Here is a 15,722-nt window from a genome sequence, read left to right as displayed (position 1 = left end):
GTAGACTTGATTATATTGTCATAGCAGCCATCTTGACTTTTTTAAAACCATACATTGTGGCCACCCCTACTTTTGGAAGCTGGATCCTATACCTGCCATATTCAAAACAGGGAAAAAAATTGATTTCAGTCAATGGCAAGTTCTCTGGTGATCCATCTTTTTTCTTTATCTCTTATTGAGGTCATATTCCATCTTCATCTTCTAATGGGAAGAATTGTAAATCCAGAGATTGGATTGGGCAACCATTTGTCTGAAATTGTATAGGATTTCCTGCTTCAGCAGGGGTTTGACTAGAAGACCTCCTCCAAGGCCCCTTCTAACTCTGTTATTCTGTTAATAGTAACACCTGTGATTTTGGAGTAAAATACGTCAAAATATTTAGTGTAGAACAGAGATATTTCTAAAATTCTGTTTTCACTTTGCCATTGTGGGGTACAGAGTATAGATTGATGAGGGGGGAAAATGAATTTCAACAACTGTAGAATCAGGCTGCAGCATAACAAAATCGACAAAAGTGGTCTAAATTCTTTCTGAATGCCCTGTATTTTAACAGTAACATTGTTGACACAAAAATCCACTGACTTAGCCAGAAGGGAATTCATATACTTTATAAATATGTTCACTGTTAAGATATTTAAATTTAGCAGCTGAGGCAGTGGGGTTGTGCAGTGAGCTAGAATACACAGTTGTGGTTAATTGATTGTAGATTGCTAGCTCCTGTGTGAGGCAATCCGTGCTGTGATTGGTTGCTGTGAGTGTGGAAGAGTCCGTCCCCCCCACTTTTTTTCCCTGTGTGTGCTCTATAGTTTACCTCACAATGCTCCTGTTTGCCTGACTATCTTGTTTGATATAAATATATTTATTTGTATAAAACTGCAAGTTCATGTCAGTATCCATAACTTCATTTGGACAGCGGCTGAGCAATTCCATGACACTGACAATGCTTTTAAAGAACACTGTTTTATCTTTAAGAGTAGTGCCATTTATATCAGTATTTAAATACTTTAAAGTAGTAAATGTCTATGGCAGGGGTGTCCAACTCAATTTTATTGAGGGCCTCATCAGGGATGTGGTTGATCTCAGGGCCCTGGGTGGGCATGGTGGACTGGGTGGGTGTGGCCAGTTTGAAGCAACACACTGGGTGTGGGGACTGGGTGGGCGTGGCCAGCTTGACGCCACTCCCCAAACTGCTGGCATGTTTCCTCTTTGCATTGGGTAGACCAGACCAAAGTGATGCAGGCCTGATGTTTTCTCTTTGGATTGGGTAGACTGGGCTGAAGCAACGCAGAATGGCCCCTTACATTTTCCAGGACAGCCCCGCGAGCCAGATTGCCGGCTGGATCCGGCCTGCAGGCCTTGTGTTTGACACCCTTGTCCTATACTGTTTTAAATAAGTGACTGTCCAGTCTCTTCCTAAAAACCTCCAGTGATGAAGCACCCACAACTTCAAGTAGATTCCTGCGCATGAGCTTTTTTAGCAATGAATCAATTGAACCTTGTCTTTTATGTCTGCTTGAAGGGCCGCTAACAAGACCCAGGACTTCAAATGTGCCCTTAGTGGGCAATGGGAGAAGAAAAAAAAGTTTTCCTCATACATCTATCTCTTTTCCTAACTGTGTAATCAAAAACCCTATAAGGAAAATCAACGTGGTGATTTCAAGTCCCCATTAGTATTTATGTACCGTTAACTTTTTTTTCTTTTTCAAAATTCATTTATCATGTTTTTCTCTTTACGTTTCAGTTACAGAGGATTCTTATGCATGACACAACTGTTCCCTGCCTTGTTAAGCAATTTGACATTGCACTCAAAATAAGCCTCAGATTAACTGGAAAGCTGTTAGTTCAGCCCTCAACCACACATATGGAATTGGCTGATAAATAAGGACTGTTCCTTCTTGAAATTTTGAGTAAGTAAAAATGCCCCTCTCTTCATTCAAATTAATGTCGGTCTAACTTGAGATAAAACAAATTAAATTTATCCCAACTTTTTGTTCCAAACCAGGGCCTTTTTTTCCTGTACTTTACTTTGTAGATTTTAGACTAGGGGCATCCAACCTTGCCCACTTTTAAGACTTCAACTCCCAAAGTTCCCCAGAGAATTCTGGGAGTTGAAATCCACAAGTCTTAAAGGGGCCAAGGTTGGATATCCCTGTTTTAGATTTAAACAGAAAAATTCTGAATCTGAGAAGCCAACATTAGGCTTCCTTCTGTGAATGAGGGAAGATGTGAGCAGGATTGGGGGAATTCCCAAACTTATGAAAATTTCCCCCTCAAAAAAAAAAAAAAAAGCTTCTTGGGAGAAAGACCACTTGTGGAATGGGGGAACACATCACAGAGAATCCAGTGAAGACAGAGTGGCCAGAGAAAGTTTGTTAACAGCTAAAGGAAAACATGAAGGCTCGGAGGAAAGAATGGAGCAACCTGGAAAATTAGATGTTGCTTTTTCACTGCAAATGAAGGCAATTTATATACTGGTGACAGAATGACAGAGCAGTAACTGGGAGAAAAGTTGGCTATTTCCATCACGTGAGTGAAGCATCTACTCTTTGGAGCTGCCTCTGACAGACCATCTGGGAACCAAAACCCATGAAAGAAATAAGAAAGGAACCCACATTATGTCAAAGACCTTGGAGTACTCATCTCTAATGATCTAAGTGCTAGAGCCCATTGTAACAACATTGCCAAAAAGGCATTAAGAGTTGTTAACCTAATCCTGCATAGCTTTTTCTCCGGTAATATTGTACTATTAACTAGAGCATACAAAACATTTGCTAGATCAAGTCTAGAATACAGCTCATCTGTCAGGAACCCGCATTGCATATTGGACATTAATACAATCAAGAGAGTCCAGAGATATTTTACGAGAAGAGTCCTCCACTCCTCTACTTGCAACAGAATACCTTATGCCATCAGATTTGAAATTTTAGGCTTAGACAACTTAGAACTATGCCGCCTTTGGTCTGACCTAAGCATAGTACATAAAATTATCTATTGCAATGTCCTACCCATCAATGACTACTTCAGCTTCAACCACAACAATACACAAGCACACAATAGATACAAACTCAAGGTAAATCGCACCAAACTCAATTGCAGGAAATACAACTTCAGCAAAAGAGTGGTCGGTGTCTGGAATACACTACCTGACTCTGGTTTCTTCCCCAAACCCCCAAAACTTTAACCTTACACTGCCTACTGTTGACCTCATCCCATTCCTAAGAAGTCTGTAAGGGGCGTGCATAAGCGCACCAATGTGCCTACCATTCCTGTCCTAATGTCTCCCTTTTAGTCATAATCATGTTTATACTTATATCTGTTATCTAATACATGCTTGACAAATAAATAAATGAAATCTCTTTCCTCACTTGTACACTGCTTCTCTTCTTATCACGCACTTCCTTAGTCTTAACATTTTGCCTTGGTCAAGTAGAGGCAATGCTTTTCTGTGGAAACAAAAGTTTTGCTTCTGTGGAAGCAAAAGTTGAAGAAGCCAGATAGAAAGGGTGATTATGCTTTTGAACTTTGGATTGGAGAAGATTTATAAGAATACAATGAACAATAACAACAAAAAAGACGATCATCAAAAAAATAAACCCAGAGAATGACTAAGCTTAAATTATCTTGCTTTGGACTCTATGGAGATTCTCAGCCATCTATGTCATGGTTATTCCAAAGGCGCTTTTTTTTCAAGTGGTAATTGGACTTTCTGGTTTTTCTTTTTCTTTGAAGGCATTTCGCTTCTCATCCACAAAGCTTCTTCAGCTCAGTGCTAAAGAATCTATTTGGATGAGAAGCAAAACGTCTTCAAAGAAAAACAAAAACCAGAAAGTCCAATTGCCACTTGAAAAAAAAGTGCCTTTGGTTTTAGGAAGTAAATATCTTAATTTGGTGCCTCATCTATTTTAAAAAAGAATATTGATATCTTCTAAAATGCTATGCAACAGTATAAATTTGCAATGAAAGAACTGAATCTATTGTATCCTATCTGGTATTTTTACAATTATTTCCACTGGAGCTCTCGCCTCACAATCAGGAGGCTGTGAGTTCGATCCTAGGTAGAGGCTAATACTTGGAATAGACTCTCCTGCTCAAATGGGTTGGACTAGATGACCTCCAAGGTCCCTTCCAACTCTGTTATTCTATGTCTATGTCTACTTTCTACATTAAAGTGTATTGCATATATTTGTTATATATGTATAAGAAGAGCTATGGTGGACATCTCTTCATTATTGTAGGTCCAACATGGTACCTGGTAGTGCCAGTCTATTCGTCTAATACGTCCATTGGTGTTGCCAGACTCCAGGTGTCACTTAATGGGCATCTGCTGCAGCAAAGAAGAAGATTACAGAATGGGGGTCTAGAAGGAATAGAAAGCAGTATATTGCTAAATTAATGTAACTGCTTATTTCACCGTGGCAGCCATTTTGTAAGAGTATAGTATAGTACTAGATGTATCCTGTCCTCCTGGTATCAGTGGCATGATTCCATGTCAAGTAGATGCAGAATAATTTTCAACTTTTTGAACAAATGATAGTGACACAGACTGCAAATTGCCTAATAACATATAATATCTTGTTAAAATAATAAAACCGGTAAACTGAATCTAATGAACAGAGATTACTTGCTCTAGAATATAATTATCTATAAGAGTAAAAAGTCTGGTTTGCAAACTACAAAATCTGGCTTAGAAAGAGACTATCACCAAAAGTCACCAAAAAGTCACCAAAAGGGAGTTCTTCATAAATGTTTTGACTGAAATGCATGTCAAAGAAGACTACCACGTTCAATATTTTTAATGTTTATTTTCAATTTAATTTTTTTTTAAAGGGAGTTCTTCATTACAATCTTTGTAATTCACACATAGCACTTTTCTGCTTCTACAGATCCTTATTTGAAATGTTCCATAGCTTATAGTTGTTCCCAGAAATTGCAGAAGATTGCTTTTATAATAGTCTTTTATTTTGATTGGCCCAACAGCATTTCCATCCATTGCTATTTGCTTCATCTACCAAGACTGATCATTTTGAGTTCCTTAGTTTTTAAACCCTTGTATCTTCTTTCAGGAAATACCAAGATAGGATCTCAAATTCCAGTAGCCATTCCTTGGGTTTCAGCTATGTGGGCAACATACGTGGGAACATCCTGGCTATAAGAATGTGAAGTCAGAGCACAAACAAGGGATATAGACTACCCAGAAAGAGACATCCTATCCACCAACTGTCAAAAAACTCCAGAGAAAACTGGAGCTTTATGCTGTGATACTACTTTTATAAGAAAAGAGGCTGGATGCAGCCACCTACTGCATCCTTTGGAAGAAGCAATGACAAGCAAGAATTGGGGTTCTATAATCATAGAAATAGTCATCCTGGTACTGGAATTACACCCAGTCTGAAATGCAAGTGACTTTTAGGCTGAAGAGTAAGATATATATATATATACTTAAAAAAACAATAATGGGATATGGATGTTATTTATATTCTCCATCTTCTTTAGAAATCTCAATATGAAAAATGGAGGACTTGCAGAACCCTGGTGTTTCTAATTGCCCAGCTCCATATTTGTATATAGCTTCAGCAGTACTTCAAGTATCTAGAATTTTATTTTATTTGCGGGGGGGTCATTGATTTGATAACTATTCAAAAATCCTCTAAGGTGTTTTGAGTAATGGAATAATAACAGCTTAACAGAGCTCTGCAATATTTGCATATATTCTGATCGAGCAACATGGATTTAAACAGGCAGGGATCTAAGAAATTGGTAAGAAAGAGAAGAAGCTTTAGGAAGCTCAAACCAACGATTTTAATAGTTTAAAATACTGCATATTGAAATATTGTGGGGGGTGTAAAAGAGGGACAAGAGCTAGTGAATGGTTATGTAACAGTGTCTGTTTTCAGTAATGGAAGGTTAAATGCTAAATGGCAAACTGTTTCCATTTCATTTTTCTTACCAGAGAAATCTATGCTGTTACTTTGTTCATCTCTTCTAGTTGAAATAGAATTTGTTGTTGGCCAAGTGTGTTTGAACATACAAGGAATTTATCTTGGTGCAAATGCTCTCGGTGTACATAAAAGAAAGAATATGTGCGCGCACACACACACACACACACACACACACAAAATTGAGTGAAAAAGTATTTCTCATCAGCCATCTTGGCACCATCCTTTTTTAAACCTTACCCACTGAATGGACCCATTTTTAAATGCAACTTTCACAGCATGCAATAATTTAATGGTACTTCGTTCTAATATGCTAGTAAAATTGTCATCTACTATTAGGACTCTGCTTCAGGAAGAATAGCTTGATGGATCTAGCTATCACCTTACTCCTCTGTACAAGTAGCATGCAGCTTCCTATTAAGTAAATACCTATATTTATGAATGTCTCTTCTAATATGGAAAAAAAGAAAATCTATTATTTTGCCTGAGGATGGCTGTTCATCCCCCCAAAGTTATCTGAAATAGTTCTACACTGAATTGCATCTTTTGAAGGACACAAATTTTTTAGACTTGGGTTTACTCAACAGACATGACTTCTTTTAGTTATTAATTTTGATTTGCATCAGTAAGTTTTCAATATTTTGCCCTACTTTTCTAGAGCAGAGTTGGAGGCTTCATACCAGTTACTCTTTACATATGAGTCAAATGGCTATAACTAATCAAAATTATCTCCAACTCAGAGACCTTGAATTCAGTGGGTGACATAGAATTGTAGCAAGCTGAATTTTTTTTCCTGTGCATAGACAGACCAGATTCCTCTAATGGTCTACTAGTTGAGAGGTTGTTGTTGTTTTTTTGCTGAAGTTACTTTAAATCTGAAAGTCCAGAAATAGAAGAAATCTGAAATATGGGGCGGGGGGAGGTGAAACATAGATCAGATCTTTCCATATCTCTATTTCATATTTACTAGATTTTTGTAAATTTCATAGATCTTCACACATCCTATTAGTCATAAACAATTGAATTTTCAATTTAATAAAGTTCTTAAATTTTGCTGCTCCTAATATATTTCTTTTTGAAATTAAATTTACATTACTTATTGTTTGTCCATTTATGAGTGTATCAGTGTATATTATGAGTTTCTCGGCAGCACTTTGGGAAATGGTTTCCTATTGTTTTCTTCTTAGGACTGAAGGTGAACTATTTGTTCCACATTACCCATGATTCCTAAGAGGGGACTAAAATGTCTAATCCAGTACATTAACCACTACACAAAACTAGCTGTCTAGTTAATACAACAGCAGTAATAAAAAAAAAGTTTGATTTGATTATATGCCATCAAGCTGGTATTGACTCTTAGTGACCACATAGATCAGGGGTGGTCGAACTTGTGGGCTGAATGCAGCACGCGCTGGCCACACCCACCCCTGGTTTAGTGAAGGGGGGGAGTTGTGATATGTCACGTGATGACGTGTCATTGTGAGTTTGACATTCCTGACATAGATGTATCTTATCCAGGATGACCTGTTCCCACCTGAACCCCTCAAGTTTTCTAAGAGTTTCTTACATATTGATTTTTTTCTTTATATTACTTATTAACTATTATTTTATTATAACATTTCTTATTCCCTTCTAATCATATATCTGGGTCTGAAACAATCCTATTTTACCTACAGTAATTTAATATTTATTAGTACCAGAGAACATGCACTCTAGGAAAATCTTTCTTCACTTAAATGAAATAATAGTATATGCTAATATGCACTCTACATTTTTTTATTCCTTTTGTAATTAATTTTGACATCCATAAGATTTCGCTGAATACTAGAATCAACGTGGTAAGCTTAGAGTATATGCCATCTGGATCTACTATAGAAAGGCCAATTATCTCTATGGGTACTACCGTATATGTCTTGCACTTACACACTCATATTTTCCTATATTATCTGTGCAGTTTAAAAGAATGAGTGGAATTCCAGTGCATCTGTGAAGAAATATGGCCTGGATTGGTGATCACACCACAGGATGCATTACACTCTAACAGACACAAGCATTAGACATTTCTTAACAGGAAAAGATAAGTAACATCAGAAGAAGAGCCGCGGTGTTTCAAAAGGCAGTTTAGGAGACATTCTTCTTTTCTGTCATGAATTCACTCTCTTCAGTTTCTTTTCTCTTCTTAAATACTTCTCAAAGTCCTGAGTCTGAATATAGTCCCTTTTTTTGAAGATGTAGTATACGAACAAACAAATAATTTTGTGCAGAGTTGACTATGTTTTCATTAAATATTTTGGGACAGTTATTATGGTCCAATAATATAAGGTTTTTTTTAACCTAATAGTTATATTATTTATGCTATGATTTTAGGTTTACGCTTTTACACTACCTGGGTCCACTCAATGAAATAACTGCTTGAGTCAATTCTTTAAATAATATGATTAATACATTAGGCAATCTGTTTAGGTACCTTTTGTGGATTTGCAAAAGGTAATGTAGAATTTAATAGGTGGGACCATTTTGAAGTTTTTCTTTCCTATTTCCTATTATCACAATAACTAATAGATAAAATAGATAAAAGGTGATGTGTCACCTTTTAATTCATCAACTAAGAATCCAAAAGAGAGCCAAATGGGGATTTTAGGTGTCAAATAACTTCTTTAAGGCATCTTTTTCTACCTATTACTTCACAGAATCGCTCCAGAGCAAAATATGTGATTTTATTTGAAATCTTTATTCTATTTTATATATTTATCCCGAATCAACATTATATTGCAATAAGAGCATCTTGGAAGAATCTTAAAGAATATTTAAAGAACCAAAAAAAATATTTTTATGCAGTATTTTTAGACATTTAACATTGTATATATGGCAGAAGCAGGAAATCTATTAAAATTCTATTCATTTAACCAAGAAAATTATAGCAGCAGTGACTCATATGAGAAATCTTGGTTTGTTTGTTTTTCTTTTATCTGTTTTTTCTTTTAATGAAAATATCAGATAGAATATGGGAAAATATTCTAAAATGTGAATCAGATGAAATTAGAAAGTGTTTACTGGAAGGGAACCCAGTGAACTTAATCGTTTATTTCTGAGTGTTGTAGCTACACCATAGAGTTACACTGTTAATCATTCTTGTGATGCATTAGGGGAGTAACTGTTAGTGACTACTTGTTCTACAAACTGGATGGGTGTATCCTCCAGTTTTGTCTCCCAATGTGCATGCACTTTTATTCTCAAGATCAAAAGTTCCCTGTTGCAGTGGTCTTATTTTCACAGGCATCCTTTCTTACCATGTCTTTGTTAAAAAAGACAATAGATTCTTGTGTCAGTCTTATTGGCACCAGTTTTGTATAATACAGGAAACACCATTTCCTTTTAGTACTGGAAAATTAACTTGGATCATGCTTTCCCCTTTTTATTGCTAATCAGGACACACCCCGGGAAACCTGGCTTTGTGGTTCTGGAAAAAGGAAGGGAAGCAGCATCTGAATCCATTCTGAATTATTTTCCCTGAAACTCTACCTTTTTACCAGCGATGGAAGGTTATTTGAAGAAACTAAACCCAACATATTGGCCATAAACAGGTAGTCCTTGACTTACAACAGTTCATTTAGTGGCCATTCAAAGTTGCAACGGCACTGAAAAAAGTGACTTATGACCATTTTTCACAGTTGCAACCTTTATAGCATCCCCATGATCATGTGATCAAAATTGCCAGATGCTTGGCAACTGGTTCATATTTATGGCTATTACAAGGTCATTTGAACACCTTTTGCGGCCTTTTGACAAGCAAAGTCAATGGGGAAGCCAGACTGACTCAGCCACCGAGTTACTAACTTATCAATTGCACTGATTCACTTAACAACTCTGGCAAGAAAGGTCGTAAAATGGAGCAAAACTCACTTAACAAACGTCTCAATAACAGAAATTTTGGGCTCAATTGTGGTCGTAAGTTGAGAACTACATGTACTGTAGACATAGAGCATCTTTTATCATTTATCAGGGTTTAAGATACAAGGCATTGAGATAGGGCAACATTCCAGAATTCACCTATTCAAAGAAAGATTCACACAGAAGGAGAAGATGGTAAACAGCACCATTCCTTCTTTTCCCCATTTAAATCTTTTTCGATTGATTGTGTGCCATCAAGTCATTTTTCATTCCTAGCAACCACATGGATCAAGAAGAAGAAGAAAATGCTTCTTATATTCTATAAGCCTAGAAAAAAAATCATGAATGTAATGATCAAGCATTGATTCTGAGCCGTGGTGGCACAGTGGTTAGAGTGCAGTCCTGCAGGCTACTTCTGCTGACTGATGGCAATTTGGCAGTTCGAATCTCACCAGGCTCAAGGTTGATTCAGCCTTCCATCCCTCCAAGGTCGCTAAAATGAGGACCCAGATTGTTGGGGCGATATGTTGACTCTGTAAACTGCTTAGAGAGGGCTGTAAAGCACCGTGAAGTGGTATATAAGTCTAGATGCTATTGCTGTTCTGTACTCTGACATTTTGTGACTTATTGAGACAGACAAGCAATCCAATAAGCCAATGGAATGTACTGGTGCTTGTGAGTAGGAGTAATTAATAAATGTTCTGATTTGCTTCCTTGGAACTACAAAATGGATGTATTAAACCACCATCATCTTAGTTTTCCAATCTGTTTTATAGAAACTTTATCAGATTGTCAAGCAGAGATGGTATTCAGCAGGTTCTTACCAGTTCTGGAGAACCTGTAGTGGAAATTTTGAGTAGTTTGGAAAACCGGTAAATACCATCTCTGACTGGCTCCGCCCCTATCTATTCTCTGCCTCCCGAGTCTCAGCTGATCAGCTGGGTTTTCTTGGGTTGCCCTGCACAGGAGAATGGAGCTGGAAAGCAGGTTAGTGGTGTAGGGATGGGATGGGGATTTTGCTTTAACCTTCCCCCAGGAGTGGGGAGGGAATGGGGATTTTACAGTATCCTTCCCCTGCCACGCCCACCAAGCCACACCACACCCACCAAGCCATGCCCACAGAACTGGTAATAAAAATATTTGAATCCCACCACTGTTGTCAAGAGTTCCTGGCGTGCCTTAGTGTAATCTTAAAACAGGGTACAAAAAGTTCACTCTGGAATTTTCAGTAGGCTCCATTGTGCTTTTTGTGATCCCCAATATAGCCAGACAGATACACACAAATGGGGGAGTGGGGTATTAAGCGTAACACATATTCTGCAAGACTTGCAGATTATAATAACAGACAACTGGTGTCCATATTCTATCTGCAGGCACTTTATGCACATTCCAAACCCTGAAAATATCCAAAACTGAGATTCTGGCCACAACGACTTTTGTTTAAGCATGTTGAAAGCATCCTGAAACCAACAGAAGTTGCACACTTCAACTTGAAGTATATTCTATTGCTTCTTAAATGTGTTTCTTCATTATCAGAGGTGTGTGGGTGGCTGCATGTATTAATTATGCATGCATGTGCACACACACATTTGGTAGATGACTTCTACTATACCAGTGTGATGTAATTTAGAGAAAGAACCCTAGAGTTGAAGACAGAAAAATAATCCTTGATCAGCAGGGTGGGTGTGATTTTCTTCCTCCTAACTTTGCTTATAATTATTCAAATCACCCTATTACATTAAGAAAAACAAGATAGGAACTCCAACTTTAACAACATTAGCCCAAAGAAACAATTGCAACCTTTTCTTTTTTTCAATACTGTTTTAAGATTGTGGATTCCTGTTTCTTTTTAACAGCACACCGGGTGAGCAAAATCAGTTTATAGGCACAATATTAAAATACATTTGTAAATATATTCAGAGAGGTGGTGACAGATTTTTTTCTTCAACCATAAAGTATCTTGTAGAACAAAAAGTAAACAGGTCAGTACTGTAACCCACCTCCTTTCTGCCTTGAACCTTAGTTCTTTGGGCTGTAGTTTTCTTAGGTTGAAATTTACAAAGGAACCTTCTGACTCAGTGGGAGGAAATATCTTGATTGCATCAGTAGAGTAAGATTCCATTTTCCATTCTGAATCAAATTAACTTTTCCTGTCATCATAAATTTCTACTCTATTTTTTTTAATCAAAGGAAGTGAAATGTTAGGTAGGGAAGGAAAAGCAAGTTTAAAATAACTACTTTGGTTTTAAATATAAAATCAAGTCAATGAATTACTTGGCTCTTTAACATAAAAGCATCCTTAGAGCTAATCTTTAGCAAACATCTTAAATGTTTGCTTAAATGAGCTGTGATGAGTTTTGTGTTTTTTTTTAATCTACTTATTTATACAATTTACATAGCTACCCATTTCATTGATGGGACTTCGGGCAGCAAATAAGAAATCAGAAAACAATTCAATGAATGAAAAAAGAAATTACAACCACAATGAATCAATGACACATGTGTGAAAGGACATAGACCCGACATCTCACAATCAATCAATAAATTAAAAAACAAAAACAGGAGCCACAAACCAGGCAATCAACAGGGTTCATGTCCGAATGCCTGGAAGGACTGGTTGAAAAATTGGCCATTTTCTTCAACATATGCTTTAATTCAAGCAAGTGTTGCGGATTCTTAAACAGAAAAAAATGACATACAACCCAGTTCCTCTACATCTATTAAAATCAAACTGTGAATCAGTCTTTGCCCAGAGAGTCTCTGGTCTATTTATTTCTAGCTAATGAGGGCTGTCATGAAGAATACAAAGTATAGTCCGCCCATCTGGATTTGAATTGGTTTCTCATTTTCTCAGCATTAGGTTTGCTTCAGTTAGTCCCAGCAATTTTTTTAAATAAAAGTTTTATTGTTTTTTAAGACAAACATAGACAAACACAACATAAAACATCAAGCCATCTTCCATATATATACATACAGTGTATCGGTTGGTTTACAAATTGTTTTGTGCTTCCACTTTATAGTCTTCACTTACAATTACATTATATATGTTCTTGTATTGTCAATCAAATATTCCAAAATACATTAATATCATTGTTAATCAATCATTTGACTATACTATTATTAATTCATGTTTTATAAGGTAATCCATATTTTACTTAATTTGTTTTATAGCAGTTCATATTATCATCTCAAATCTATCCTATAATCATTTTGTAGATATAATAAAAATAATACATCTTTATACATTCATTATATTCTAAAAATCTACATATTTTATTACCATGTTTTATTGTCTAACCATTGATAGAATAGATCCCAAATCTTATAAAATTCAGTTAGTCCCAACAATTGATTTTGATATTTAGAGGCACTTACTTAATAAAGTGGATGGAAACGTTGTATTGCCCCAAAGAATGATTTTTTAAAAAATCATGTCCTCATAATTGTGTGCTGCCAAGGAACTTTAGTAAAGAGATTTAACATAGGAAAGAGGCTATCCTTCAGGTTAGTGCATCCAGATAGGTGGCCTGTCAGTAAAGGCCCTGACCTTTGGGGCTTTCTGGAAATTAAAGTCCTCACATCTAGAAGTTGCCAAAGTTGGGAACAGAGTTTAGGGAAATGAAATCATTTCCTACAGAATAAGAAAATGATTTTATATTCTTATGTGATGGGAGTCAGTTGAGACTTCTATAGCTTAAGAGGATGTGATTTAAAAAAATATTTTATTCTTCCCATAAAACCTGGATATAAAATAATATGGTCCATTGGTCAGACTTGTTCTATGAGAGCTGCTGCTTTTTATCTTTTAACACGTGGGATAGAATTTTACACTCTTTCCACTACATTCTGGAAATATTTTAAAATTGGGAAGCTTTTTTTTTTTAAGTTGTCATCCTGGTTCACATACAAGATGGTTTATGGGACTCAAGAAATCTATGTCATGTTCTTGGCTCCTTCATTAGCTTCCTATGATATTGGATTGATTGCTTTAATTTCCATGTGTTTTCACTTCCTTTTTTTCAAATTAAGGATTATGATCTTTGCTTATCTACCAAATACATTGAATATTTACCACAATGAGCCTTTATTCATGTTAATTAATAGAATTAATTAGTTTCATTAAATGTTTTTTAAATATGTTGTTTATGGGTAAGCATTAGGCCAAGTGTATTATAATTTAAGGCTAAAGGTTCAAATATTACTTTACAAGGGTAGCTCAAACAAGTGGGATTTTTTTTGGAGGGGGGGGCGACACACCAGTATTTGGATAATTACACAAAGTGGATGTTAGATATTTAGGGCAAAATTATACTTCCCTTCTTTCCACTGTTAGGGTGGTGCTGGAGACAATTCTTCAGTTTTAAACATGGTATTTACCCTTTCGTAGAGCTTTTGTGCTTTTTACACCACAGCCAAGCACAAAATCATGTTTTTGGCTTTTGTGGACAAAACAAAACGAAAGAGTTCCAGAGCCTCCTGTGGCTTGGCTTATTCAAACACCTCCACATGGTGCAATTCTTGTAAGGCATGGGTAAAAATTAGATTTTCAAATTAGTGCCAGTTTGGCATCAACTCTCAGTGAGGATGTGGACATTTATGTGCCTCTCAAAAATACAGTCATATCACGGTCACAGCTTTTCCACTGTTTTGAAGATGGAAAATATTTCATAGGCCTGAACATTACTCACTATTTGGTGCTGTAAGAGGAACAGATAAGTAGTCTATATGTGAGTGGACAGATACTCTGACCCTGGAATAAATATGGGTGTGTCTTATTAGCAAAAGTTTTGAAATTAATTAGTCATTATTATCCATCTATTATGACAATAAACCCTTCAGGCAAAGTCATAAACCTGACATTCTTGAAACGTCTTTAAGAGAATCTGAGCTATTATATTGAGTGTGATTTTTTTTAAAAAAAATGATTTATTGTTATAATGTGCTGCTGATTAATTGAACTCATCCAGCTTCCAAAAGTGGAGAATCATTGATCTGCAGCTTGCTTTGATTCTTTAGTATGATGGAATTGACTTATGAGCTCCTATTGATGTATAGCCCACCTCAAGGAATGCGGAAGAATTTATAAAAAATTATTTTTGTTCGTTTGTTTGTTTTACTGCCTGGCAAACATTCAGTTGAACAAGAACAGGCAGCCAAGCAAAAAAATTTCATATGGAATATCACTTGAAATGAATGGGAGCTGTGCAAAATCTTATAGAATACAGTTCAAAATGGAAAGTCTTTTTTTTGTTTATTATTATATTTATAGCTTTCCTTTTTGCTTAGATTTTACCCTGATGGTGAAGATGATTTACATTGTTGCATATTCAGGGCAAGTAAAAACTTGATTCATTTAATTCCAAAGGCAACTTTATATGTTTCTGGCAACACTATACTATTATTTCTGTTATAAATTATATTATGCAGTTTTTATGTCTAGCCTTGCTAATGCATTTCATTATTTCCCACTTCAGAAGTGCATTTCATTTAATTATACCTGCCAGTGTAGTATCAGTTAGAAATGTTTGTGGATTCCTCCAGTAAAGTCAAGTCTCTAGGCATAGATAGATAGAGCTTTAACGAAGCTTCCTAAGCTGCAGTTAAATAATAAGCAAAGGCAGGAATAAAAATAAAGAGAGGGTTTTTTTTTTAACCATGTCGCTAAATCTATTTTACCCTTTGCAAATTCAGGTTGCTCATTCATGATGGCTAGCACTGTACCAAATCAGATTTCCTGAAATTTGTTTCATTCACAAGCTTCCTAGCCTTTTTGTTTTAATTTCTAGGTACTGATTTTGAGCTTCCTGTAAAGGTCAGTGGGCATACAATCATGGGCAGCTTTCCTTTAGTCCCAAATGTCTAGGGCAGCAGCCATAGCTCCACCTGAAAAGGTCC

Source organism: Pseudonaja textilis, chromosome 7, assembly GCF_049901715.1.
Source record: "Pseudonaja textilis isolate UNSWEBS1 chromosome 7, rPseTex1.2, whole genome shotgun sequence".
Taxonomy (NCBI): domain Eukaryota; kingdom Metazoa; phylum Chordata; class Lepidosauria; order Squamata; family Elapidae; genus Pseudonaja; species Pseudonaja textilis.
The sequence above is the reverse complement of the archived record's forward strand: the minus strand, read 5'-3'. Positions refer to the sequence as shown.